This window comes from Balaenoptera borealis (assembly GCF_965194805.1).
Source record: "Balaenoptera borealis genome assembly, chromosome: 10".
Classification (NCBI taxonomy): Eukaryota; Metazoa; Chordata; class Mammalia; order Artiodactyla; family Balaenopteridae; genus Balaenoptera; species Balaenoptera borealis.
Genome location: NC_138874.1, coordinates 77358510 through 77386240, shown reverse-complemented (window position 1 = coordinate 77386240; position 27731 = coordinate 77358510). Strand labels below are relative to the sequence as shown.

Below are 27731 nucleotides of genomic sequence, written 5' to 3'. Positions count from 1 at the left end.
TGAATCAAAACAAGTGGTCATCCCTCACATAGCTAAAAATGTGACTCAAAAGTAGTTTCTTAATCACCATACAAGTTTGGATTATCCACCCTTCTATTTATACCTCTAAACTTAGTATATTTTATAATGTTCTAGTCTAATAAAGCAAACCAATAGTTTTCTTGTTGTATACCCTGAGTAAGTTAGAAGTTATTTTGTATTTTATTATTCAGGGAAGCGAATGACTGAGTAATTTTTTTCAACTGTCAAATTCAGCTGTCACAAGAGATAGGTGTAGGAACCTCCAAATACCATGCTTTTTCCAGGAATCCTTCCTATCTTGTTTGAAAGATCTTTGAAGTTATTCTATATGTTCTAGGATTTTCATTGTTTCTGGAAAAAAAAAAATTACAAATTTTGAAACTCAAGGAAGGGGCTGTAGAATGGAGGGTATAAAGTAGGGATGGAGAGGACTAGCAAGCAGGCTCTGGTGAATGATGGTTGTAATTAAAGGCTTTTTGAAAATGATGATCACATAGAATGTTTATTAACAGTGTGTTTTTATTAACAGTGAGTTTTTTCCTGCAAAAAAAAAATCTCCACAGGGCAAAGGATAGGTTGAGCAGGACAACACTGCAATTCTAATACTACTGGGGAGTCAAAGTTTCCTGGGGCACGTTTCCATGGCTGATAGCAACATATGTCTCAGGTTTGGGCCGTTTCCCTTCTTAAGTGAAGTTGGAAGTGGCTGAGTGTTTTACAAACTTCTCACTGATTCGCTTACCCACCAAGGAATTTGATTCTTCTCTAAGTCTGTGTGTTCACTACTATAATTAGCTATACTGTGAATTAGACAAACCATCCTTTAAAAATATTTCAATAAATTTCTATTTAATTGGAATAACATTAAAGAATTCATATATGGTCCACAAGTTCTTGCATAATCTGGTCTCTGCCTATCATTTTAGCCTTAGAATACAAGGAATCCTAGCTACATTCACCTAGCAGACAAGGTTCAAAGTCCTTGAGCTAGGTAACCTCACACAATGTTGTCTTCTCTGCCCAAAGTGTTCCAACCCACCCTACTGCTCACTCATGCACACACCCACACACACACTTTACAAGCTAATTTCTTCCCAATTTTAGGTGCCTACTCTTATGTATAAATCTAAACTTGGTTTTCCTCTTGTACTCTCCCATAGTAAGCAGTTTGTTTCCTTCAGAGTACTTGTTTTTTGTTACTACTCACTTGTATGAGTATTAGTTTAGTTTCTCTCCCTCTTTAAAATTTAAGTTCCCTAAGCATAGAGGCTGTATCTGTCTTGCTTACCTCTTTGTATTCTTTGACTGGCACATAGGTGGTATATAGTATACAGTCAGCCAATATTGGAGGAAATACACGTCTTGATAGGTTATAGTAGGTATAAATGATATGCCCATCGTTTCAATTAATATGATTTCTCCATTAGAAAATACATCCCTCTCATTTTTATTTAGAATTGATAATTGTAGCAGCTACTAAAAAAATTAATAATTTTATTCACGGTCAAACTTTGTCATTACAGTTAGCTTTTACCTTTCTCACCTGTTTTCTCCCGGTTCCTGGCATCAGGATTATGACCAAATGAGTCACTTTTTAGATTCCTATATTTATACAAGTATAGTTTTTTACTGCTTTCTTATCCACATCTCAGTTAGATTCCCTCCACAAGCCTGGATACAGTTGGAAACCTTAAGAACACTTTAGTATACTGAACTCATGCCCTACCAGCTCCTGGCTTTTTCCACCCACATCGCAATTTGCCCCACCTCTACAATGTTAAATATTAAATGTTAAATATTTAGACTATCTTGACTAGAACATGCTTTTTAAAACAATTATAATACATATTATATAATTATAATAGCAGTTTTAGGGAATAAGTGGAATCTGAATTTTGTTTGGATTTCATTTACGTGTTCTCTCTATCCTGCTTAAATTCATCCTTTGTTACCAATACTCTACTTCTCTGGAGTTTGAAGTTGTCGATTTTTAAAAATATTAAACAGCATATAGTGGTATAAATCATAAATTGGGAGAAGGCAGGAGATATGGGTTCTGGTTTCCTTCTCTCCACTTATTGATAATTAAGTGCTTCACTTGATCTTTACAGACTTCTCTTATATCATCTGCAAAATGTTATAGTAGTATATAACTTGCCTTAAACTAGAGATGGAGAACAGGGTGTGTCTTGTGGTGTCTTGTGGGGCCTCCAGCTGTAGAATCTATAATCCTAGCTGAAGACAGAGATTACTTTCAGGAAATTGGAATATATGATGCTGGAATGGATATTTGGGGAGGAGGAAACCTAGAAATTTCCTTTAGGATTTGGCAGTGTGGAGGAACTTTGGAGATTGTTACTTGCTCACATGTTGGAAATGTGTTTTGGAAAGCTACACCCTACACGTTTCCAGGAGGCACAGGGCAGATTATCAATAAAAATAAACAGAGGGCTTGCAGAAGTGTGGATGGTTGAGTTCAAGAATTTCTTCTATATAATTTCTCCAGTAGATTATGGAGATATGTCATCAAGACTTGGTCTAAGACACAAACTCCAATGCAGGCCTTTCTCTTGGTACCTAGAGAATATTTATCCTGATTCTCAGATTCCACATCACTGTTTCTCTTTGGGAGAGATACGAAATGTGGAAACAAATCAGTGTCTAGATAACATGGCTAGAAGAGAGAATGAAAAAGTTGGAATTTTTAACTGTCACGGTATGGGAGGTAATCAGGTTTTCTCTTACACTGCCAACAAAGAAATTAGAACAGATGACCTTTGCTCGGGTGTCTCCAAACTTAATGGCCCAGTCACAATGCTCAAATGCTACCACCTAAAAGGCAACCAACTTTGGGAGTATGACCTGGTGAAATTAACCCTGTAGCATGTGAACAGTAATCAGTGCCTGGATAAAGTCACAGAAGAGGACAGCCAGGTGCCCAGCATTAGAGACTGCAATGGAAGCCGGTCCCAGCAGTGGCTTCTTCGAAATGTCACCCTCCCAGAAATATTCTGAGACCAAATTTACAAAACAAGAAAAAAATAAGGATTGACTGGGCTACCTCAGCATACATTTCTGCCACATTCTTTTTTTTTTCTTTTAAAGGAATTCCTTTATTTTTATTATTTATTTATTTATTTATTTATTTTTGGCTGTGTTGGGTCTTCGTTTCTGTGCGAGGGCTTTCTCTAGTTGTGGCAAGCAGGGGCCACTCTTCATCGCGGTGCGTGGGCCTCTCACCATCGCGGCCCCTCTCGTTGCGGAGCACAGGCTCCAGACGCGCAGGCTCAGCAGTTGTGGCTCACGGGCCCAGTCGCTCCGCGGCATGCGGGATCTTCCCAGACCAGGGCTCGAACCCGTGTCCCCTGGATTGGCAGGCAGATTCTCAACCACTGCACCAACAGGGAAGCCCAAAAATTTTTTTTTCTTTTTTTAAATTAATTAATTAATTAATTATTTTATTTTTGGCTGCATTGGGTCTTCGTTTCTGTGCGAGGGCTTCCTCCAGCTGCGGCGTGCGGGGGCCACTCTTCATCGCGGTGCACGGGTCTCTCAGTGTCGCGGCCTCTCTCGTTGCAGAGCACAGGCTCCAGACGCACAGGCTCCAGACGCGCAGGCTCAGTAGTTGTGGCTCACGGGCCTAGTTGCTCCGCGGCATGTGGGATCTTCCCAGACCAGGGCTCAAACCCGTGTCCCCTGCACTGGCAGGCAGACTCCCAACCACTGCGCCACCAGGGAAGCCCTCTGCCACATTCTTAAGCAGCAAAAAAGGAAAAGTGCTTTCCTCCTGCATGATATAAGGTTTATCAGCCATTAAAACTTAGTCTGCTCTCAGTTTCACTAGCTGTGAACCGGCCTTCCTGTCCAAGGACTTGAAACTACATAGTAGCGAGACTGTGCACACTGATGTTTACAAGATTGAAGGAGTCTTTCATCAAGAATCATTGTAAAGAATATTCAGACTGAAACAATCTACGAAATGTGCTTTCCAGAGAGCTGCACCTTTTATGGTTTGCTTGCACATCAGTAATTTCTGCTGAATGTGCTGTTATAATGAAGAGATGTCCACGATTTTTCTTCTGATTAGAAATGGTAGCCAGTATATTAAATATTTTTTTGAAGTTTTTTTTCACACACACACACACACACACACACACACACTGTATTTTAATTTTACAAGAGATAAACTGACACCAAGCATTGTAAATGGATGTATATTAAATATTGATATAAAAATAAATGAAAAAGAACTGGAACCAGATTCAGAATCATGAAAACATTTTTACAACAATTAAAAAAATATATATTAAACAGGGTTTAAAGGAAATTAAAACAGAACTATGAGAAGTACCATTTGTTATAGTATAGTATCAAATTTCTATATAGATTTTATACCTCAGTGGGGAAAAATAACTGATTCCAATGGCATTCATTCTGTTTTCATCTGTGATAGTCATGGATGCTTTTTTTTTTCCTTGGGGTGCTGAAATCAAGATGAAAAAGTGACTCTTTGAACATAGTTTTAATTGCTTTCTACATTTTTTTTTTTATTTGGTTTGTGCGCTGTTGGAATTGTAATTTTTAATTGCCTTCAAAAAATGGAGATTTAAAATAATGTCTGGTCTCACAGAACAAGTTTGATACCTCAGTTGCTCTTGGGTCAACTGGCTTATAGACTTTCTCACACACACACAAATTTCTTATTAGATTTTCAACTTCCTAACTTGATTCACCTGATTATGCTTAATACCCAGGATTCATACTACTGTACTACAGATTTGTTTTCACAGCAATAAATCTTCTGTTCTTTGTTTATGATTCCACTCAACAGAAGGCCTGCAGAAGTGATTTATTATTTGGGTATTTGGAGATGACACGTTTGATGGTTTTTTGGAAAACTTTTTTCACTCCATACTTAGATGTGCTTCATTGTCAAGTGCATATTTAGATTAGGTTCTTGAATTGTAATGTTGATCTGCTGTTTTGTTTTTTTTTAATAAAATTTGACTGAAAATGTTAATAAATAAACAAAGAAACAAGTAAATAAATAATGCGGGAATTCCCTGGAGGTCCAGTGGTTAGGACTGCAAACTTCCACTGCAGTGGGCACGGGTTCCATCCCTGGTCAGGGAACTGAGATCCCACACGCCGTGCGGCACGGCCAAAATAAATATTCTTAAAAAATGGTTAAAATGGGAAAAAATATTTAAAAACTTTTAGCAAAGATAAGTATACTAAATTATTCATATTTATGTTTCACTTTTTTCCCAAAACACATTATTTTGTGTAAATAATACATTGAAAACAGCAAGTGAATTTTAAACTATTTTACACCTACTTTAACAAAGTGCCTCAAATGATTGTGAAATATGGATCTTAAAGCTAGAGGAAGGTCTCCAGAGAGCTTTTCCTTTCAGGTGACTGTGTTTGATTTAAATTTGCAACAGTTCTAGGAGATGTTAATGTCTGATGACTGGTGGACTCTTGAAATGTGAGTTATGGTTTTTATTCCATCCTCTGAAAAGCAGCTGCTAGATGCAGCATTGAGCAATGTTTGTTACTATTTCAGGAATAAAGTCAAATTGTAAATGGATGCGGAAGAGGATCACAAAGTCAGGCATCTTAACTTTGGGTTTTACAGCTTGGTTTTGGACTGTAAAAAACCCACAGAACACTGGTGTCAGTAGAATTCAATTCAAGTACTGGCCAAGTCAGTAATTGCCTGTGGGACTTCGGGCCTTAATTTCCATCTCCTATAAAATGGGTTGACTGCAAAAGATGGCATCTAAATTCCCTTATTTTTTGCAATTCTAAATATGTATCAATATTTAAAAACTAGAAAATAAAAGTACAAAACAGTCTAAAATCACTCATAATTGCACAGCTTAGAAAAAATCAGTCTATTAACATTATTGTATGTTTACTTTTATCTTGTTATGCAAATGTATGCCACTCAGCTACATATTTTACATATTATATATTTCCATATATAGTTTATGTTCATAAATTTATTACCCCTACATATATTTTGCTTACTATAAAACTGATTCGTACAGCAATCCATTCTGCTTTGTATTCATTTACTATATCAAGAGCATTTCCCATGTTATATAAAAAATATGATTTTATGATTTTATTATCTGGAAAGTATAATTTATTTAACAGCTACTGATTATTATTTAACTTCTAGTTTTTCATAATTATAGAAAAGATCATGATGAATATTCTTCTATATTAATGTCAGTGCACATCATTTGTTATTCAGTAATAGGGAATTGCTAGATCAAAGGACTTCACTTAATTAGAGCGACCATTTGGAAAGTTAAATTCTGAGCTAAGATTGTCATTTTCATAGAGATTCAGAATACATGGAAAAATTGAACAAGATCAATAGAAATATTGCCAAGAAAACTCTAGCTTTAGCTTATTTGAGAATAATCAACTAGAGTCTTCTGCACAGAGTACATTCTCAGCAAGACCTTATTTAAAACAACAACAACAAAAATAAAATAAAAATAAAAATATTTGAATGACTGGGTTATCTGAAAGTGTATGTATTACATTGGGCTTCCAGGTTTGTTTCTCTTAACCAGCTCTTTGTGGTACCTTAAAGGCATTTTCAGTGACTTGTTGTGAACAATTTCTGGGACATCCAGTGTTAGGAAAACATTTGCTGAAAAGTGATTTTGATTATGTATTTTAGAGACAAAGTCATTGCAAAACCTCTGACTGCATCCTCCTGGGTCAAACTTTTAAAGCATGTCTACCATGGTACACCAGTCTGTATTTAACTATCATTTCAGCGATTTTAAGTCTGCATTCTCCAAATTTGTCACTAGATGGGAGAAGAGGACTTTGGTTAGATTCTAGTGTAGGCATTTCATTTGGTGTCTGCTATAGGATCCATTTGGTTAGATTCATTAGAATTCATTCAATTAGTATATAGCTTTTTGCACCAATTGGCAAATTTTGTTAGAGCAATTTGAGTACTATTTAGAGCATTCCTCAGTGCATGATGCTACAGAAATTTGCATCTTCCCCTATGATTGCAGGGTTATGCTGAGGAGTGGCCATTGCTGTTGTAACTTGTTTGTCAGTCTGAATGTTATGTAGACCCACCTAGCCTAGTGGCCGGCATACATACATCAGTGTGTCAGTCTTTGGCCATGGATCTTTTGGGGAAAGCTCTCTAGCATTTCTATGAGCAGATTGGAGCTTGAGCAAGATCATAGCCAACCTAGTGACCACAGCTCCTTCTCCAAGACACAGATTGAAATCTGCAGTCCTGTATGCCTAGCTTTGTAAGGTTGTACATTTCAATTTTTGTACTCCCAGCCATTTGGACATTTTTTTTTTTTTAACTTTGGGTTTATTTATTTATTTATGTATTTATGGCTGTGTTGGGTCTTCGTTTCTGTGCGAGGGCTTTCTCTAGTTGCGGCAAGTGGGGGCCACTCTTCATTGCGGTGCGTGGGCCTCTCATTATCGCAGCCTCTCCTGTTGCAGAACACAGGCTCCAGACACGCAGGCTCAGTAATTGTGGCTCACGGGCCTAGTTGCTCCTTGGCATGTGGGATCCTCCCAGACCAGGGCTCGAACCCGTGTCCCCTGCACTGGCAGGCGGATTCTCAACCACTGCGCCACCAGGGAAGCCCCATTTGGACATTTGATTATGTTAAAAACTATCTTCGAGCTGCCCAGTTCTACACACTATAATTTCTTCTGCCTTGATATTCCTCTAATATCTTCAATCAGGTTTTTAAAAATTATCCATTTATTATAGTTTTGCTCAGTGAAAATGTGTCCACTTAATCTAGTTTTTCTTGATGAAAGGGTTCATAGGAATTACTTAGTTTGTCATAATCAAATCACTCTAATGGTTTGCAGATATGCCCTCCATGTGAACCACCCTTGTATATTAGGTGGGGTTATTTGCTTTTTGATCAATTTTAGTATTTAACATTTAAGAGTAAATAGTAATAAATTTTATTTATTTCTCCTACCTTTCTCATTCAACTCTTTATTTTTAAGCTCTATCTATGTTTCTGTGTGTACATCTTCTTCGTTGTTTTTACTACTGCATTTTATAAAAGCAGTAATTTTTCTACATAAATGTAATTGAACGCACAATGGCTGTGTTAGATCGGGGGAGGTTTGTGTTCAATGAGGATGGAAACAATAGCGTCCTCTTCTCAATATGAGATCATTTGTTCACTCATTACAAAAACATTTACTGCATATTGCTTTGAGCAACATTTTTTTTTTTTTTTGAAACATACACAGACTTGTGGAATGTATTTTATGCCCTTAAGAAGCTCATGGTCTAATGTGGTGGGGATTTTGCAGTGAATAGTTCTGTTTTACAATATTCTAGTTCTCTTCTTTTTGGGACATAGTAGAATTGAACCATTTTAGTGATATTTGAGCCACAGTGATGCCTGTCACGTCCAATGACAGACTTTAAGCATCCAAGTGTATTTTATCATGCTTCTTCCACTTCTATAGTAACCAATGATATTCCAGATCTAGGGACCCCAACAAGCTGAGTTTTTAAGTGAGTATATCATCAAACATGTCCCCCTTCTAATGAAAGGAAGTTCAAATTCCTTGAGTCCATCCTGACCAAAAAAATGATAGTCACACTATTGACTTCATTTATTTATTTATTCACTCATTCATTCATTCAGAAAATACTTACTGGGTATTCTAGTCGAACCACCATATTAAGTGTAGTAAGAACCAGGGATACGATGTTGAATTGGATACAGTTCTTATCTTCAAGTTATGACTGGCTAGTAAGAGTAGATAGATAAGTATACAGTAAAGTTATAGGTTCTTTGTTAGCAGTCAGCATGTGGTATGGCATGCAAACATTTGGCAAAGTGATTGGTTACTCATAGTTCAAAGGAAATGATCAGGAAGGTGATGTTTCAGTGAAACTTGGAATATGGGCAGGATCCCTCCATTGGATTTAATAGGAGAGATGGGTAGAGAATATGCCTCTAAAATGACAATGCCAAAGAGGCAGGTCCATCAGCAAAGACAAGTCTTGTGAAACATCATAGAAAATTCAGGAATTTGACAATAGTGATATAATTGCAGAGTGAAAGCAAAGTGAAAACAGAAAGGATATTTTAAGTCATGCTGAGGAAATTTAACTTTATCCCATGAACCATGTGGATGCTCTAAAATATTTTAAGCAAGAGAATACTTGAGAAGCAGGATGAGACTTACACTTGAGAAAGACCACTGTGACATCAGTAGAGATTAGAGTGTAACTTGGACAGCAAGAAAACTGCCCTGAGAGTATATTAGCAAATAAGAAAGTCACAGTAGGATAGCTGAGAAGATAGAAAGTAATAGTGAAGAGAGGGCATATAAGGATGATATTAAGAAGGCAGAACCATCATAAAAATGATAGTTCATTTTCACTGAGCATTTATTCTATTCCAGGCACTGTGTTAACTTCTTTACAAGAATTTACCTAATCCTTATAATAGACTTAAACTTATGTTGTAGGTAAACTCTGAGGCACAGAGAAGTGAGGAGCTGCCATTATATAGTTAGAAGTGGTAGTACTGGGATTGTGCATAGGATATTTTAATTCAGGGCCACATTCTCTTAACCAGTAGTCTATATATACCTATATGCCTTCGTAAGCACAATAGGACTTTATGGTTGATTAAATAATAGTATTATGTAATAATTATCATAAAAATATTCAGACAGTATTACATTTCAGGGAAAAAAAATTACTAGAGAAACAAGAAAAGGGCTTCATTATAGAGGTGGTAATTGAAATAGGCCTTAACAAATGGCTAAGATTTCAATAAGTGGAATATATGACAAGTTCATTCCAGATGTAATTAAATGTATAAAGTGAAGAACTTATGGAGAGTTTTTGTAGTGGGTGGGGAAGGAGTTTTGTAGTGGGTTTTGAAGAAAAGTGTTGAATTATCAAATACTTTTTACAGAAGTAGATAATAGATATTCAATAAATATATGTTCATTTAAGTTTTAAAAAATAAGGCTGGTATGATATATTTAGATTAGGTCATAAAAGGATTTAAAAGCTAATCTATTTAGGTACCTCTCAAAAGTTTGAGAACTAAGGAAAAAAATTATACATGCTATGTTTTAGTCATAATAGTCTAAAGTAGAGTAGAGAATGGTGGTTGTAGGATCAATTAGAAGTTTATCCTATAGGTCAGACAAGATATAATTGGAGCCTAAAGAGCTAGTGGTGATGAGTAAGAAAACTGTAAAATTAGGAAGAATATAACATGTAAATTTTACTGGATGTGGGAATTAAAAAATATATAGTAATAAAATAAAGCTGTCATATTCCTGATGATGGGATGTACAGAGAAAGAGATAATATAAATTTTGTGTTATTACTTCCTAAAATGCATAATTTGAATTTAGTTATGAGAAAGATCAGAAAAACATCAGCATTAGCCATATTCTGTAAAATAATGGGCTGTATGTACTCCTCAAAAATGCTTAGATCATGAAAGAAAAAGAAAGATTGAGAAACTGTTCCAGCTTAAGGAAGAATGAAGTGCCATGACACTTAAATACAGTATGTGATCCTAAATGGAAACTGAGTTCAGTTTTTTGTTTGTTTTGGCTTTATAGGTCACTGGTGTGATAACTGATAAAATATAAATATGGTTTTCAGATTAGATAATATTATTATGTCAGTGTCATTTGTGGATTTTGATAAAAAGTACTGTGAGTTTATAAGAGAGTATCATGTTTCTTGTGAAATAGACATTGATGTATTTTAGAATTAAATTTCAAAATTTGAAGCATACAGAGTAAGATCTCTTACAAGTTAGTATAATTAAATAGAAATAAACAAAAACAAAATAAATAGAAAAGACTCACATCATTGAGAATTAAGTAACACATCTAGATAACTACTGATCTGAAAATATTTTGCACTAAATAATAAAAATATATCAAAATGTTGAAGATGCTGATAAAACAGTATTTAGAGGAAACTTTTAAAATTTACGTGCTTTAGAAAATAAGAAAAATTTTAAATTAGTTATCTAAACTCCCACACTGAGGTTTAAAAAAAAAATGAGCAAATTAAAGCCAAAATTATAGAAGGAAAGAAAAAAAGAAATTAAAGAACAGATTAACAATAAAGAAAATTAATAAAACCAAGCAATTTTTATTACTAAATTAAACTAATAAAGCCTCAGAAACACTGATTAAAACATATGATACAATACATAAAATTATCAGTAAAAGGAATAAAATGGGACATCGCTACAGATCACAGAGATATGAAAAGTATAAGACAATACAAAAAACTTTATGCTGAGTCATTCAAATTTAAATGCCATAAATTCCTTGAAAAATATAACATAAAACCAAGCTGAAAGAGAAAAGTGAAATAGTCCCATATGCATTAATGTTTTGAATCTTTGTCAAAGGCTTTCAATAAAGAACCTTCAAGACCATATGGTTTCATTGGTAAATTTTATTAAATATTTAAAGTAAGAAATATTGCCAATCTTACCCAAGGCCAGAAAACAGAAGAGGTGAGATACTTCTCAACTTTTTATGAGACCCTCATGAGTATGACAACAAAACCTGACAATCAATTAAAGAAACAAATCCTGCAGGCGAATATACCTCAGGAACATGAAAGCAAAAATATATTTTTAAAAATTGCGAATCATATCCAGCAATATGTAAAAAGGAAAATATATAATGCAGTCACTATCAAATACCAGATGACTTTTATGTAGGAATTAACAAGTTGATTCTAAAATCTATATAGAAAGGCAAGGACCTAGAATAGCCAAAAAGGACCCTGAAAAGAGATCAAGGTTGGGGAGGGGAGGGCTTGCACTTCCCAATTTCAAAACTTACTGAAAAGCTACTGTAATCAAAACAGTGTGGTGCTGGCATAGTCATATAAATCAATGCAATATAATTGAGAGTCCAGAAATAAACCTATACAACTATGGTTAATTTTGTATGAGGAGGAACCATTAGAACCATTTGGCTTTGGCATAAAGAGAAAGACTATGTTGATGTAAAGGTGATTCTGAGTGATTCTAGGTGTATAGCTAATCCTTCCTCCAAGATTTCAGAACTTGAGATTCTTTAATTTAGCCATGTCTGTTATTTGTGTTGGGTATTTTGGCATGAACTAGAGCAAGGATTATAAATAGATCCATACTTAGCTGCTTGGACATGACTGCCAAGTTCAAGCTCAGGAAAACCAGAGTGTCCGAATCCATTGTAATATCTGTCATAGTTCTGAAAGGGGCAAGGAGCAACTTGAAAGTATTCTTCATGCCCAAGAGAAATTTAGAAGAACTCCTAATAATAAATTTCAATGAGTTTTATACATGTAAAGTTCTGTAGTCATTCTATAATGTTTAATAGGACTTAAAAGTTTTGAGTTAAACTGGTTAACCCTACAATACACTATTTGAAACATGACTTTAAGAATAACAATAAAAATCCTACTGTTCTGGGAAAAAGTAAATCAAGGAAACATGGAGTCAAGTCTTGGGTCAGACTCTAAATTTTGCTTGCAGCTGTTAATAGGCAGGAAGCCAAAGCCAATTACTATCTGAGTGGACGTATCAAACTGTCAGCCACAGCATGGTGTGCTTGAACAAACTGCCGTGCAATTTCCAAATCCAGAAAAAGAAAGAAAGGCGCAAGTTGACAAGCACAAGAGAAGTCTCCACCAACCTCCAAGAAGCAGACGTGTTGTTTTTCTTTTTTCTAATGTTCACTTACCCTGATTCTCTAATTTCAGATCCCTCCTCTTTATCCCATATGTAAACCCATCAACACTGATGGTGGGTCTTGCTATAACATGGCATAGTTATTCCATTTTTTCAATGTGGAAGGGTAGCATATACACATGTGCAGTCTGTGATAAGCTGGTATTGGCACTGCAGCTTCTCAGATAGAAATCCTTACTGTAATTTATAGAAAAGCAGCATGAGGAACACAGTTTAGTTTTTGTGGCATTTTTTTTTTCTTCCTTTATGGAAAAAACAACAACAACTTTAACAACAACGACCCAATGCTGATTAATTCCCTTATTTCAGAAACGCTACCCTCAGTGAACTCAACAATAAGCAGTACCTGAGAATTTTCAGATGATAAATATAAAATGGTCTTAGAGGGGAAAAAACAACTCTTTTATTATTGAAACCACCCTAAAGGAATTTTTGGTCTTAGAACTGACCAGTCTTTCATGAAGCAGGGACATTAGATACTTCCTTAGCTTAATCATTTGCTTTGAAGGTAGTTTACTTCAACTGCATATTTTGTATAACTTCACCCATAATCATAAACAATTGGGTTTAAATCCCAATTATGTGACTTTGAGTCCCTTAAACTTTCCAAGTCTCAGTGTACTTCATAAGTATGTTGTGAGTCTCAGAACAGTTTATATGCATAACATAATATGATCAGTATAGCTTGGTATTTACAAAGACCCTAGAATCAGAGAGGCCTGGTTTTGAACCCCAGCTTCATCTGTTACTAGCTGTGCAGCCATGAATGATACCTAAATCTTTTAAAAGCTTTAGTTTCTTTATCTTTTAAGTGATGATAACAATATACCTGCCCTATAAGGTTGTTGTAAGGAGATGCTATCACAATCTCATAGGAATATAAAGTGTTATCATTCAGTATCCCTTCAATCCTGCATCACTCCACAGCCTTAGTAATGCCCAGACTGACCCCAAGATCTTTCTCTCTTTCTCAATTTTTTTCTGTATACTGACCTTCCAGAATAGTCTTTTCCTCACTGCTGGTTGTCTTTTTAGAAATTTTCAGTGTCTCCTTTCTGACTAACACATCAAGTCTAAGGTCTCAGAGACAAAGTCATGTACGTGTTTAGTGGCCTTGCAATCAGCCTAGTTCAAATATTGACTTCATCTTAAATTAGCTATTAAACCAATATGATATTTGAACAAGTTTCTTAACCTTTCCATGTCTAAGTATTTTCTTTTATAAAAAGAAGATGATATGGTCCTTTGTCTACAGGTTGTTGTTTAGAGGAAGCAAGATGATAATAAAGCATTTAATACAAATCTGGTATAAAGTAAAATTTAGCTAGTTTATTCTAATTGTGGGAGAATTCCAGTTTTGTTCTCTTTTTAACATCTTTATTAGAGTATAATTGCTTTACAATGGTGTGTTAGTTTCTGCTTTACAACAAAGTGAATCAGCTATACATATACCTATATCCGCATATCTACTCCCTCTTGAGTCTCCCTCCCACCCTCCCTATCCCACACCTCTAGGTGGTCACAAAGCACTGAGCTGATCTCCCTGTGTTATGCGGCTGCTTCCCACTAGCTATCTATTTTACATTTGGTAGTATTTATAAGTCCATGCCACTCTCTCACTTTGTCCCAGCTTACCCTTCCCCCTCCCCCATGTCCTCAAGTCCATTCTCTACATCTGTGTCTTGATTCCTTCCCCGCTCCTAGGTTCCTCAGAACTTTTTTTTTTTTTTTTAGATTCCATATATATATGTTAGCATACGGTATTTGTTTTTCTCTTTCTGACTTACTTCACTCTCTATGACAGACTCCAGGTCCATCCACCTCACTACAAATACTCAATTGCGTTTCTTTTTATGGCTGAGTAATATTCCATGGTATGTATGTGCCATATCTTCTTTATCCATTCATCTGTCGATGGACACTTAGGTTGCTTCCATGTCCTGCCTATTGTAAATAGTGCTGCAATGAACATTGTGGTACATGACTCTTTTTGAATTATGGTTTTCTCAGGGTAGATGCCCAGTAGTGGGATTGCTGGGTCATATGGTAGTTCTATTTTTAGTTTTTTAAGGAACCTCTATACTGTTCTCCACAGTGGCTGTATCAATTTACATTCCCACCAACAGTGCAAGAGGGTTCCCTTTTCTCCACACCCTCTCCAGCATTTATTGTTTGTAGATTTTTTTTGTTGATGGCCATTCTGCCTGGTGTGAAGTGATACCTCGTTGTAGTTTTGATTTGCATTTCTCTAATGATTAGTGATGTTGAGCATTCTTGCATGTGATTGTTGGAAATCTGTACATCTTTGGAGAAATGTCTATTTAGGTCTTCTGCCCATTTTTGGATTGGGTTGTATGTTTCTTTGATATTGAGTTGCATGAGCTGCTTGTAAATTTTGGAGGTTAATCCTTTGTCAGCTGCTTCACTGGCAAATACTTTCTCCCATTCTGAGGGTTGTCTTTTTGTCTTGTTTATGGTTTCCTTTGCTGTGCAAAAGCTTTTAAGTTTCATTAGGTCCCATTTGTTTATTTTTGTTTTTATTTCCATTTCTCTAGGATGTGGGTCAAAAAGGATCTTGCTGTGATTTATGTCATAGAGTGTTCTGCTTATGTTTTCCTCTAAGAGTTTGATAGTGTCTGGCCTTACATTTAGGTCTTTAATATATTTTGAGTTTTTGTGTGTGTATGGTGTTAGGGAATGCTCCAATTTCATTCTTTTTCATATAGCTGTCCAGTTTTCCCAGCACCACTTATTGAAGAGACTGTCTTTTCTCCATGGCATATCCTTACCTCCTTTGTCATAGATTAGTTGACCATAGGTGAGTGGGTTTATCTCTGGGCTTTCTGTCCTGTTCCATTGATCTATATTTCTGTTTTTGTGCCAGTACCGTGCTGTCTTGATTACTGTAGCTTTGTAGTGTAGTCTGAAGTCCAGGAGTCTGATTCCTCCAGCTCCCTTTTTCTTTCTCAAGATTGCTTTGGCTCTTTGGGGTCTGTTGTGTTTCCATACAAGTTGTGAAATTTTTTACTCTACTTCTGTGAAAAATGCCATTGGTAGTTTCATAGGGGTTGCATTGAATCTGTAGATTGCTTTGGGTACTACAGTCATTTTCACAATATTGATTCTTCCAATCCAAGAACATGGTGTATCTCTCCATCTGTTGGTATCATCTTTAATTTCTTTCATCAGTGTCTTATAGTTTTCTGCATACAGGTCTTTTGTCTCCCTAGGTAGATTTACTCCTAGGTATTTTATTCTTTTTGTTGCAGTGGTAAATGGGAGTGTTTCCTTAATTTCTCTTTCAGATTTTTCATCATTAGTGTATAGGAATGCAGGAGATTTCTGTGCATTAATTTTGTATCCTGCAACTTTACCAAATTCACTGATTAGCTCTCGTACTTTTCTGGTGGCATCTTTAGGATTCTCTATGTATAGTATCATGTCATCTGCAAACAGTGACAGTTTTACTTCTTCTTTTCCAATTTGTATTCCTTTTATTTCTTTTTCTTCTCTGATTGCCGTGGCTAGGACTTCCAAAACTATGTTGAATAATTGTGGCAAGAGTGGACATCCTTGTCTTGTTCCTGATCTTAGAGGAAATGCTTTCAGTTTTTCACCACTGAGAATGATGTTTGCTGTGGGTTTGTCATACATGGCCTTTATTATGTTGAGGTAGGTTCCCTCTATGCCCACTTTCTGGAGAGTTTTTATCATAAATGGGTATTGAATTTTGTCAAAAGCTTTTTCTGCATCTATTGAGATGAACATATGGCTTTTATTCTTCAATTTGTTAATATGATGTATCACATTGATTGATTTGCATATATTGAAGAATGCTTGCATCCCTGGGATAAATCCCACTTGGTCATTGTGTATGATCCTTTTAATGTGTTGTTGGATTCTGTTTGCTAGTATTTTGTTGAGGATTTTTGCATCTATATTCATCAGTGATATTGGTCTGTAATTTTCTTTTTTTGTAGTATCTTTGTCTGGTTTTGGTATCAGGGTGATGGTGGCTTCATAGAATGAGTTTGGGAGTTTTCCTTCCTCTGCAGTTTTTTGGAAGAGTTTGAGAAGGATGGGTATTAGCTCTTCTCTAAATGTTTGATAGAATTCACCTGAAGCCATCTGCTCCTGGACTTTTGTTTGGAAGATTTTTAATCACAGTTTCAGTTTCATTACTTGTGATTGGTCTGTTCATATTTTCTCTTTCTTCCTGGTTCAGTCTTGGAAGGTTATACCTTTCTAAGAATTTGTCCATTTCTTCCAGGTTGTCCATTTTATTGGCATAGAGTTGCTTGTAGTAGTCTCTTAGGATGCTTTGTATTTCTGCAGTGTCTGTTGTAACTTCTCCTTTTTCATTTCTGATTTTATTGATTTGAGTCCTCTCCCTCTTTTTCTTGATGAGTCTGGCTAATGGTTTATCAATTTTGTTTATCTTCTCAAAGAACCAGCTTTTAGTTTAATTGATCCTTGCTATTATTTTCTTTGTTTCTATTTCATTTATTTCTGTTCTGATCTTTATGATTTATTTCCTTCTGCTAACTTTGGGTTTTTTTGTTCTTCTTTCTCTAGGTCCTTTAGGTGTAAGGTTAGATTGTTTATTTGAGATTTTTCTTGTTTCTTGAGGTAGGCTTGTATTGCTATAAACTTCCCTCTTAGAATTGCTTTTGCTACATCCCATAGGTTTTGGATCGTCATGTTTTTGTTGTCATTTGTCTCTAGGTATTTTTTGATTTCCTCTTTGATTTCTTCAGTGATCTCTTGGTTATCTAGTAACGTATTGTTTAGCCTCCATGTGTTTGTGGTTTTTATTTTTATTTTTCCCTGTAATTCATTTCTAATCTCATAGCGTTGTGGTCAGAAAAGATGCTTGATATGATTTCAATTTTCTTAAATTTACTGTGGCTTGATTTGTGACCGAAGATGTGATCTATCCTGGAGAATGTTACGTGCTCACTTGAGAAGAAAGTGGAATCTGCTGTTTCTGGATGGCGTGTCCTATAAATATCAATTAAATCTATCTGGTCTATTGTGTCATTTAAAACTTCTATTTCCTTATTTATTTTCATTTTGGATGATCTGTCCATTGATGTAAGTGAGGTGCTGAAGTCCGCCACTATTATTGTGTTACTGTCGATTTCCTCTTTTATAGCTGTTAGCAGTTGCCTTATGTATTGAGGTGCTCCTATGTTGGGTGCATATATATTTCTAATTGTTCTATCTTCTTTTTGGATTGATCCCTTGATCATTATGTAGTGTCCTTCCTTGTCTCTTGTAACATTCTTTATTTTAAAGTCTATTTTATCTGATATGAGTATTGCTACTCCAGCTTTCTTTTGATTTCCATTTGCATGGAATATCTTTTTCCATCCCCTCACTTTCAGTCTGTATGTATCCCTAGGTCTGAAGTGGGTCTCTTGTAGACAGCATATAGATGGGTCTTATTTTTGTATGCATTCAGCAAGCCTGTGTCTTTTGGTTGGAGCATTATTCCATTCACGTTTAAGGTAATTATCGATATGTTTGTTCCTATGACCATTTTCTTAATTGTTTTGGGTTTGTTTTTGTAGGTCCTTTTGTTCTCTTGTGTTTCCCACTTAGAGAATTTCCTTTAGCATTTGTTGTAGAGCTGGTTTGGTGGTGCTGAATTCTCTTAGCTTTTGCTTGCCTGTAAAGCTTTTGATTTCTCCATCGAATCTGAATGAGATCCTTGCTGTGCAGAGTAATCTTGGTTCTAGGTTCTTCCCTTTCATCACTTTAAATATATCATGCCACTCCCTTCTGTCTTGTAGAGTTTCTGCTGCGAAATCAGCTGGGAGTTAACCTTCTGGGAGTTCCCTTGTATGTTATTTGTCATTTTTCCCTTGCTGCTTTCAATAATTTTCCTTTGTCTTTAACTTTTGCCAGTTTGATTACTATGTGTCTCGGCATGTTTCTCCTTGGGTTTATCCTGTATGGGACTCTCTGCGCTTCCTGGACTTGGATGGCTATTTCCTGTCCCATGTTTGGGAATTTTTCAACCATAATCTCTTCAAATATTTTCTCGGGTCCTTTCTCTCTCTCTTCTCCTTCTGGGACCCCTATAATGCAAATGTTGTTGCGTTTAATGTTGTCCCAGAGGTCTCTTAGGCTGCCTTCATTCCTTTTCATTCATTTTTCTTTATTCTGTTCCACAGCAGTGAATTCCACCATTCTGTCTTCCAGGTCACTTATCCGTTCTTCCACCTCAGTTATTCTGCTATTGATTCCTTCTAGTGTAGTTTTCATTTCAGTTATTGTATTGTTCATCTCTGTTTGTTCTTTAATTCTTCTAGGTTTTTGTTAAATGTTTCTTGCATCTTCTCCATCTTTGCCTCCATTCTTTTTTTTTTTAATCTTATTTCAATTTGTATTTCTTTTTTTTTTAAACTTCTTTCCTGGAGTATAATTGCTTTACAATGGTGTGTTAGTTTCTGCTTTATAACAAAGTGAATCAGTTATACATATACATATGTTCCCATATCTCTTCCCTCTTGCATCTCCCTCCCTCCCACCCTCCCCATCCCACCCCTCTAGGTGGTCACAAAGCACTGAGCTGATCTCCCTGTGCTATGCGGCTGCTTCCCACTAGCTATCTATTTTACATTTGGTAGTGTATATATGTCCATGACACTCTTTCACCCTGTCACATCTCACCCCTCCCCCTCCCCATATTCTCAAGTCCATTCTCTAGTAGGTCTGTGTCTTTATTCCCATCTTGCCACTAGGTTCTTCATGACCTTTTTTTTTTTTTTTCCTTAGATTCCATATATATGTGTTAGCATACTGTATTTGTTTTTCTCTTTCTGACTTACTTCACTCTGTATGACAGACTCTAACTCCATCCACCTCATTACAAATACCTCCATTTCATTTCTTTTTATGGCTGAGTAATATTCCATTGTATATATGTGCCACATCTTCTTTATCCATTCATCCAATGATGGACACTTAGGTTGCTTCCATGTCCTGGCTATTGTAAATAATCCTGCAATGAACATTGGGGTGCATGTGTCTTTTTGAATTATGGTTTTCTCAGGGTATATGCCCAGAAGTGGGATTGCTGGGTTGTATGGTAGTTCTATTTGTAGTTTTTTAAGGAACCTCCATACTGTTCTCCATAGTGGCTGTATCAATTTACATTCCCACCAACAGTGCAAGAGTGTTCCCTTTCCTCCACACCCTCTCCAGCATTTATTGTTTCTAGATTTTTTGATGATGGCCATTCTGACCGGTGTGAGATGATATCTCATTGTAGTTTTGATTTGCATTTCTCTAATGATTAATGATGTTGAGCATTCTTTCATGTGTCTGTTGGCAATCTGTATATCTTCTTTGGAGAAATGTCTATTTAGGTCTTCTGCCCATTTTTGGATTGGGTTGTTCGTTTTTTTTTTTTTTTTATTGAGCTGCGTGAGCTGCTTGTAAATCTTGGAGATTAATCCTTTGTCAGTTGCTTCATTTGCAAATATTTTCTCCCATTCTGATGGTTGTCTTTTGGTCTTGTTTATGGTTTCCTTTGCTGTGCAAAAGCTTTTAAGTTTCATTAGGTCCCATTTGTTTATTTGTGTTCTTATTTCCATTTCTCTAGGAGCTGGGTCAAAAAGAATCTTGCTGTGATGTGTGTTCTGCCTATGTTTTCCTCTAAGCGTTTGATAGTGTCTGGCCTTACACTTAGGTCTTTAATCCATTTTGAGTTTATTTTTGTGCATGGTGTCAGGGAGTGTTCTAATTTCATACTTTTACATGTATCTGTACAATTTTCCCAGTACCACTTATTGAAGAGGCTGTCTTTTCTCCACTGTATATGCTTGCCTCCTTTATCAAAGATAAGGTGACCATATGTGCGTGGGTTTATCTCTGGGCTTTCTATCCTGTTCCATTGATCTATATTTCTGTTTTTGTGCCAGTACCAAACTGTCTTGATTACTGTAGCTTTGTAATATAGTCTGAAGTCAGGGAGCCTGATTCCCCCAGCTCCATTTTTCGTTCTCAGGATTGCTGTGGCTATTCGGGGTCTTTTGTGTCTCCATACAAATTGTGAAATTTTTTGTTCTAGTTCTGTGAAAAATGCCAGTGGTAGTTTGATAGGGATTGCATTGAATCTGTAGATTGCTTTGGGTAGTAGAGTCATTTTCACAATGTTGATTCTTCCAATCCAAGAACATGGTATATCTCTCCATCTATTTGTATCATCTTTAATTTCTTTCATCAGTGTCTTATAATTTTCTGCATACAGGTCTTTTGTCTCCTTAGGTAGGTTTATTCCTAGATATTTTATTCTTTTTGTTGCAGTGGTAAATGGGAGTGTTTTCTTAAATTCACTTTCAGATTTTTCATCATTAGTGTATAGAAATGCAAGAGATTTCTGTGCATTAATTTTGTATCCTGCTACTTTTGCAAATTCGTTGATTAGCTCTAGGAGTTTTCTGGTAGCATCTTTAGGATTCTCTATGTATAGTATCATGTCATCTGCAAACAGTGACAGCTTTACTTCTTCTTTTCCGATTTGGATTCCTTTTATTTCTTTTTCTTCTCTGATTGCTGTGGCTAACACTTCCAAAACTATGTTGAATAACAGTGGTGAGAGTGGGCATCCTTGTCTTGTTCCTGATCTTAGTGGAAATGGTTTCAGTTTTTCACCATTGAGGACAATGTTGGCTGTGGGTTTGTCATATATGGCCTTTATTATGTTGAGGAAAGTTCCCTCTATGCCTACTTTCTGCAGGGCTTTTATCATAAATGGGTGTTGAATTTTGTCGAAAGCTTTCTCTGCATCTATTGAGATGATCATACGGTTTTTCTCCTTCAATTTGTTAATATGGTGTATCACATTGATTGATTTGCGTATATTGAAGAATCCTTGCATTCCTGGGATAAACCCCACTTGATCATGGTGTATGATCCTTTTAATGTGCTGTTGGATTCTGTTTGCTAGTATTTTGTTGAGGATTTTTGCATCTATGTTCATCAGTGATATTGGCCTGTAGTTTTCTTTCTTTGTGACATCTTTGTCTGGTTTTGGTATCAGGGTGATGGTGGCCTCGTAGAATGAGTTTGGGAGTGTTCCTCCCTCTGCAATATTTTGGAAGAGTTTGAGAAGGATAGGTGTTAGCTCTTCTCTAAATGTTTGATAGAATTCACCTGTGAAGCCATCTGGTCCTGGGCTTTTGTTTGTTGGAAGGTTTTTAATCACAGTTTCAATTTCAGTGCTTGTGATTGGTCTGTTCATATTTTCTATTTCTTCCTGGTTCAGTCTCAGCAGGTTGTGCATTTCTAAGAATCTGTCCATTTCTTCCAGGTTGTCCATTTTATTGGCATAGAGTTGCTTGTAGTAATCTCTCATGATCTTTTTTATTTCTGCAGTGTCAGTGGTTACTTCCCTTTTTTCATTTCTAATTCTATTGATTTGAGTCTTCTCCCTTTTTCTCTTGATGAGTCTGGCTAATGGTTTATCATCCAAAACTTGACTTATAAGCTATAGATCTTCAAATCATTTCTTTAACTTAAAATGCTGAGTGTATAGGTCAGTAAATTTGTGTATCATGTACTTAATCTTCTATTTAATAATGCAAAAACAGGTCTTAACCATTGTGCATGTCAAGCAGGAACCAGGGAGTTAACAATTCTTATAGAGCCATACAGGCATTTCTTATTCTAGTGAAAGTTTCGACCAGTGTTGTAAGGTAACAAAAGCATTTATTTGGGAAATGCATTTTGGGAAATCTGGTAGAAACCCACATGTGCTCTGAGGAGGGTTGAAAACCAAAGGCTTTTTTAAATGAAAAAGGAGGAAGCTAACATAAGTTGTTTTGCAAGAATTATGATTGGTGCTAGCAGACTAGAATCTTTCTTGTCTTCACATGTTGGTTGTTAAGGTTGTTACTATGCAAGAGTTCACTGTGTAAACATTCTTTCAGGATGTTGTGGCTTAGTTCAAAGTTCATGTTCCATCTGGGTGAAGATGTGTGTAGTCCCTGCTTCCCCAGTGACCTCCTGGCTCCATTTTTGTGCTCTATTGGCATTACAGACTCCATTTTATTCATTCCTTCATAAAAGGATAATCTGATCTTCTCTAAAATTTTGGTTCATTATATTATATTATTAAAATATCTAAATCTTTCCCACATCATGACCATTTTGTAGACATTTTCCTCTGTAATGAAATTTTAATCAGAGGCTGTATGTCTTTGGCTTCTCCTTCACCATCTGTCCTTACTGAGTTGAAACTCTTCCCAATGGACTGTGCTTGTCTATAGAGGACCACTCTGAATCACAGAGAGCACTCCTTTTCTTTAAAAATGCTAAAGTTAGAGAGGTATACACCTCCTTGAATATAACTTGATCAATTATTTAGCATATAAACACATCACAACAGAAGTTTCAATGTTCTTTTGATGTACAAATGATTTGGATTCAGAGACTCATATACTCTAATATCATAAATAAGTTGATAATGTACATAACTGTCCTGTTTTCATGAATTTTAACAGTACCATCCCAGTCTTTATAAAAGTAAAACTAGATTATATCAGAACTAGGCACTCTGTCTTTGGCAATGAAGTAACCTTAAGTATTCTTGCCAACTAGGAGTTCATCAAAAATATATTGAATACAAATAGTAAACTGAGGACTTATAACCTTTTAAAATATTCAGTATTAAGGGAAAAGAAAAATATTTACCCACTGCTGGAAATGAATTAAAAGAGAAGCTAATTTTTCTGACATATATAGCACTTGTGAATTTATCAGGAATAAGTAAACTATGATTGAGTAAAAGATAAGATAGATACTCTAATCCCTTTTATTTGTTTTTACATGGTGCATTTGATCCTATTTTCACCTCGATCTCTAAGGTAATCAGTGAAACTAGAAGATTACTTTTTGTTCTCATTTTGGGAACACAAATATAAGTATTGAAGTGATTATAGACATGTAGATTTTCCCTTTGATCTTGAGTGTACTTTAAATAAACTAATGAAAGTTGTAAAGTGACAGCAGGGCTAAAAAGAAAAAGAAAGAAAAGAAAAAAACTGATCAAACTTATTATTAAGTTGGTTATTTAAGATTTAGTTATGTCTAGGACTTTTTTTTATAAAGGGCCACCACATGTTATTTCTCTTATTTAATATATACATAAATGCATTGTGTCTAATGATACCAATAAGGTATGTGTAATGGCACCAATAAGGTATGGGATGGTTTATTGATCTGTCTACCTCTTAAGTACAGACAACTATGAAAAATGAAGTATCAAAGTATAAATATATTTCATAAAATTTATAAAACTTATTTATAGATAATTTTTATTTTGTGTGTACAAATTATATATTTATAAATTTATAGCTTCATAATTTTATAGTTGGATTATGCATAAGAATCATCTCAAGGTATGTGTTAAAAATGCAGATTTTTGTTCCCTACCTTGAAGACTACTAATTTAGTAAATTTGAAATGATGGCTTATACTCTTATATTTTTTACAAGCTCCATCAATTACACTGTTAAAAGTACTGCGATTTAAATTATTTTTATTTCAAACTTTTTCAAATTTTGGATTAGTTCAGAATAACCCTAGGGGTTGTCAAAACTAAACATGGCCAGAACTACCCAGATTTGCTAAATAAGAATCTTTGACTGATGGGATCTTAGCACAGTGTTCTTTAAAATCTCTACCTGATTTAACTAAAGTTTAAGAACCACTGCCTTAGGATTAGGCCACCTAATCAATGAAAGGTATGATTTTGTCCCACCCATAGTAATGAGGGAGTATTTTCCAGCAGAACTTATTCCATCTTTGTACTGCTTTGGCTGCTCACCTTTAAGCAGTGAAAAGAAAAAAAAATATATTTTCTCTCTTCCTGTTTTTCCTGCAAATAAATAAATGAACAAGGAAAAGGCCTTTGACTCTTAAGTAAGCATAATGATTAATGATATTCTTTGCCAGATGCATGTTAACTTTGATTGATTGAGAAACAATGAATGGGACTTAGCTACAATGTTGTGAGAAAGCTCAAATCATGTGGGGAGGCCATATTTAAGCACTTCAACCTAGAGCTCCAGCTAAGATTTCAGCTGAAAACACAACCTGTCAAAATTTGTGGATGTCACTAAAGACATTTGTATGTGTTAGTGTGTATGTGTATGTGTGTTTGTGTTTGTGTGCATGGGGGAGATTTACTGTGATGTTTAATTTTATCTGTCAACTTGACTAGGCTATGGTACCTAGCTATTTGGTCAAGCAGTCTAATATCTGGACAGGGGTTCTCTCCTTACTTCAGACTAATAAATGGTGTAGGGTAGATAGAAATCCATAAATAAATTAATTCTTTTTGTTTATTATTTGTCTCCAAATAGTACAAGATAGAAAAGCAGTATTGGGGAGTGTAGGCAGATAAATTTGCAACCCGCTTCCATATAGTGAAAAGGAAAATTGCCCTGTTGGTACAATTTCCCTTATCATATGTGTGTCTTTAGACTTACCTTTTTTGAATAGAATAAATGTTCTAATGTTCCTTATTAAAATATTTAGTAAAATTAGTTTTTGTTTACTACATACTAAAATTATCGTTCTACCTACATTGTATTTACTGTAAATTGAAATTTAAATTTTGGAATACGGTTGATTCTTATCGTCAATTTGCAAAACTGTTAAGAATTTTTCTATTTTCATGTATTCAGGAAAAGACAGAATAATGGTTAAGAACATGGCCTTTTAATCATATAGAGTTAATATCCCAGCTCTGCCAGTTAACAACTATGTGTTTTGGGGCAATTCAATCTCTATAAGTTTCAGTTTCATCATGTCAAAGGCTGTTGTAAAAAGTAAATAAGTAATGTATGTTCAGAATCTATCATAATGCTGGATACATAGCAAGCATTTAAGAAATGGTAGCTGTTACTATTATTAATTTATATTTTAATGGGAATACAGACAAGTATATTTCTGGAATATTCCCTCATAATATTGACTTCCCAAAAGTCCCCAATGAATGTTAATTTCTTAAATTGAAATACAGAAATGACTCAGGTTCCACTAAAGAATAATGTTAGAATCTTTATGAATTCCCAGATCATGAGTAAGCAGAATAAAACTTGTAATGGCCTAAAATACTTTTAATTTTCTTGATTTGTCAGCCCCACATATATTAAAGGGGAAATTTGAGTTCATGAAGAATAATATTGGTGCTCTGGGAAGGCACCCTGGGAAAGATTGAGCTGCCGGTAAGGACAGGGCAATTGAAGAGTTGTTGCTTACACTGTTACTGTATATTGCTGTTAAAAGAAAAATGGCATTTGCCCTAGATTTTAACAAACTAAGACTGCCACATCAAGGAAAGCAAGGAAATTACCCACATGCTTTGGGATAGAAGGGGAGATTATTTTCTTCTCAAAATTTTTAACGATTAATCGCAAAAGGAACTTGACTTTCTAGACCTACTGCTGCCATCCTCCTAACACAGTATGGAATATTACCTGGTGACTTTTGTTGAAGTAATCCCTAGGCTGGAAAGGTAATTCATTTATATATAGAATGAGAATTTTGGTTTGGTTATTAAAATGTTACACATGTCTTTAATAATAACTCATCTATGACCTTTTTTGTCTGTCAGAATTTTCCGAAGTACAAGAGCTGTTAGCTCATTTCACCTGATTTGTGACATAGTTTAGTTTTTAATATATTATCTAATCTCTAAAATAGTATATTTTTAATTATCCAGTGTTCAGAGTGTAACCTTACTTATCACAAATTTTAAAAAGTAATTCTGGCAGTTACTAGTAGAAACAAATTACATACCAAAATTCAAATGTATACCGTAATAATCGCTATTGTCTGAAGAGATTTATCTTGATAGAAATATGTTTTTGACATTGTTAATTTATTTGTCACCTGTAGAGGTGTCAAATTCAAATTCTTGCCAATATTTAAGTATTTCTTCACCACTTACTAAATTCAAGCCTCTGGCCCTGATTGTGCTGCATGAGACAAGGCCGGCCACGTATATTGATTTCTGCAAAGATAGTCAGTTTTATAAAATTGATAAGCTCAGCTGAAGTCTAACAATTATGAGAGCCAAAGGATGGTTTGACTAACTTATGTAGGAACTTATTTTTAACTTAACGTCTATTCTGTAATAGTCTAAAGCAGTGATTACGTAGATAGAACTATCCTAGATGATAGTAGCCTTGTAATTGGCACTTAAAAAATATATACATATCTCCAGCACTGATGCTCCATGGAATTCTAAACCCATAAATCCACATGAACTTCAAAGTTACCCTTTGTAAAAATAGTCATTATTTTCCTCTCCTCACCTTAGTTGGTGGCATCACAGTCTGTTTAGTTACCCAAATCAGAAGCTCAGGAGTCAGATTCCTGACTTCTTCGTGGGAAAAAGCGATAAAAGCAGTTCCTAATTTAGGATGCTGATGTAAGGGGGAAAACAGAAATACAAAAAAACCCCATGATATGTAAAAGGCTTAGCACAGTAACTGACATATATGTGGAAATGCCAATAAAAATTATTAACAACAAAGATAAATGGTAACTATTATTGCTATTGTTACTTGTTTACATATCAGTCTCCCCATTTTGGACTGTTAGTTCTTTGAGGGTAATATCCTTGACCAATTGGTACTTTCATTTCCAGCATTTCGAATCGTGTCCAACATATAGTAATACTCATTAAATATTTATTGATTTGTATGTAATTAACCATGGTCATCAGGCGTATCTTAACTGTTTTCTGCACAAACTATTGTATCTGAATAGATTGGTCCATATGACATGTACATCAGAGTCAGCGGAAGGACATGCTTAAAATGCAGATAATGGGCCTCACCCAGGCCTACTCAGTTGGAATTTCTTGAGTGAGGGTCCATAGATTTGTATGTAAATAAGCTCCAC

At 35.3% G+C, this 27731-nt stretch overlaps 1 protein-coding gene and 1 pseudogene across 2 annotated transcripts in view; both read left to right on the top strand.

Moving 5' to 3' along the window:
- LOC309635420 (uncharacterized protein) overlaps nt 1-27731 on the top strand; it is a gene marked incomplete at its 5' end in the record, with an annotated part of 576760 nt that overhangs the window by 125894 nt on the left and 423135 nt on the right. The window lies entirely within an intron of this gene.
- LOC309604744 (polypeptide N-acetylgalactosaminyltransferase 1 pseudogene) lies at nt 443-3447 on the top strand (annotated as a pseudogene). The gene is made up of 2 exons: nt 443-469; nt 2190-3447. The product of its transcript is annotated as a polypeptide N-acetylgalactosaminyltransferase 1 pseudogene (transcript).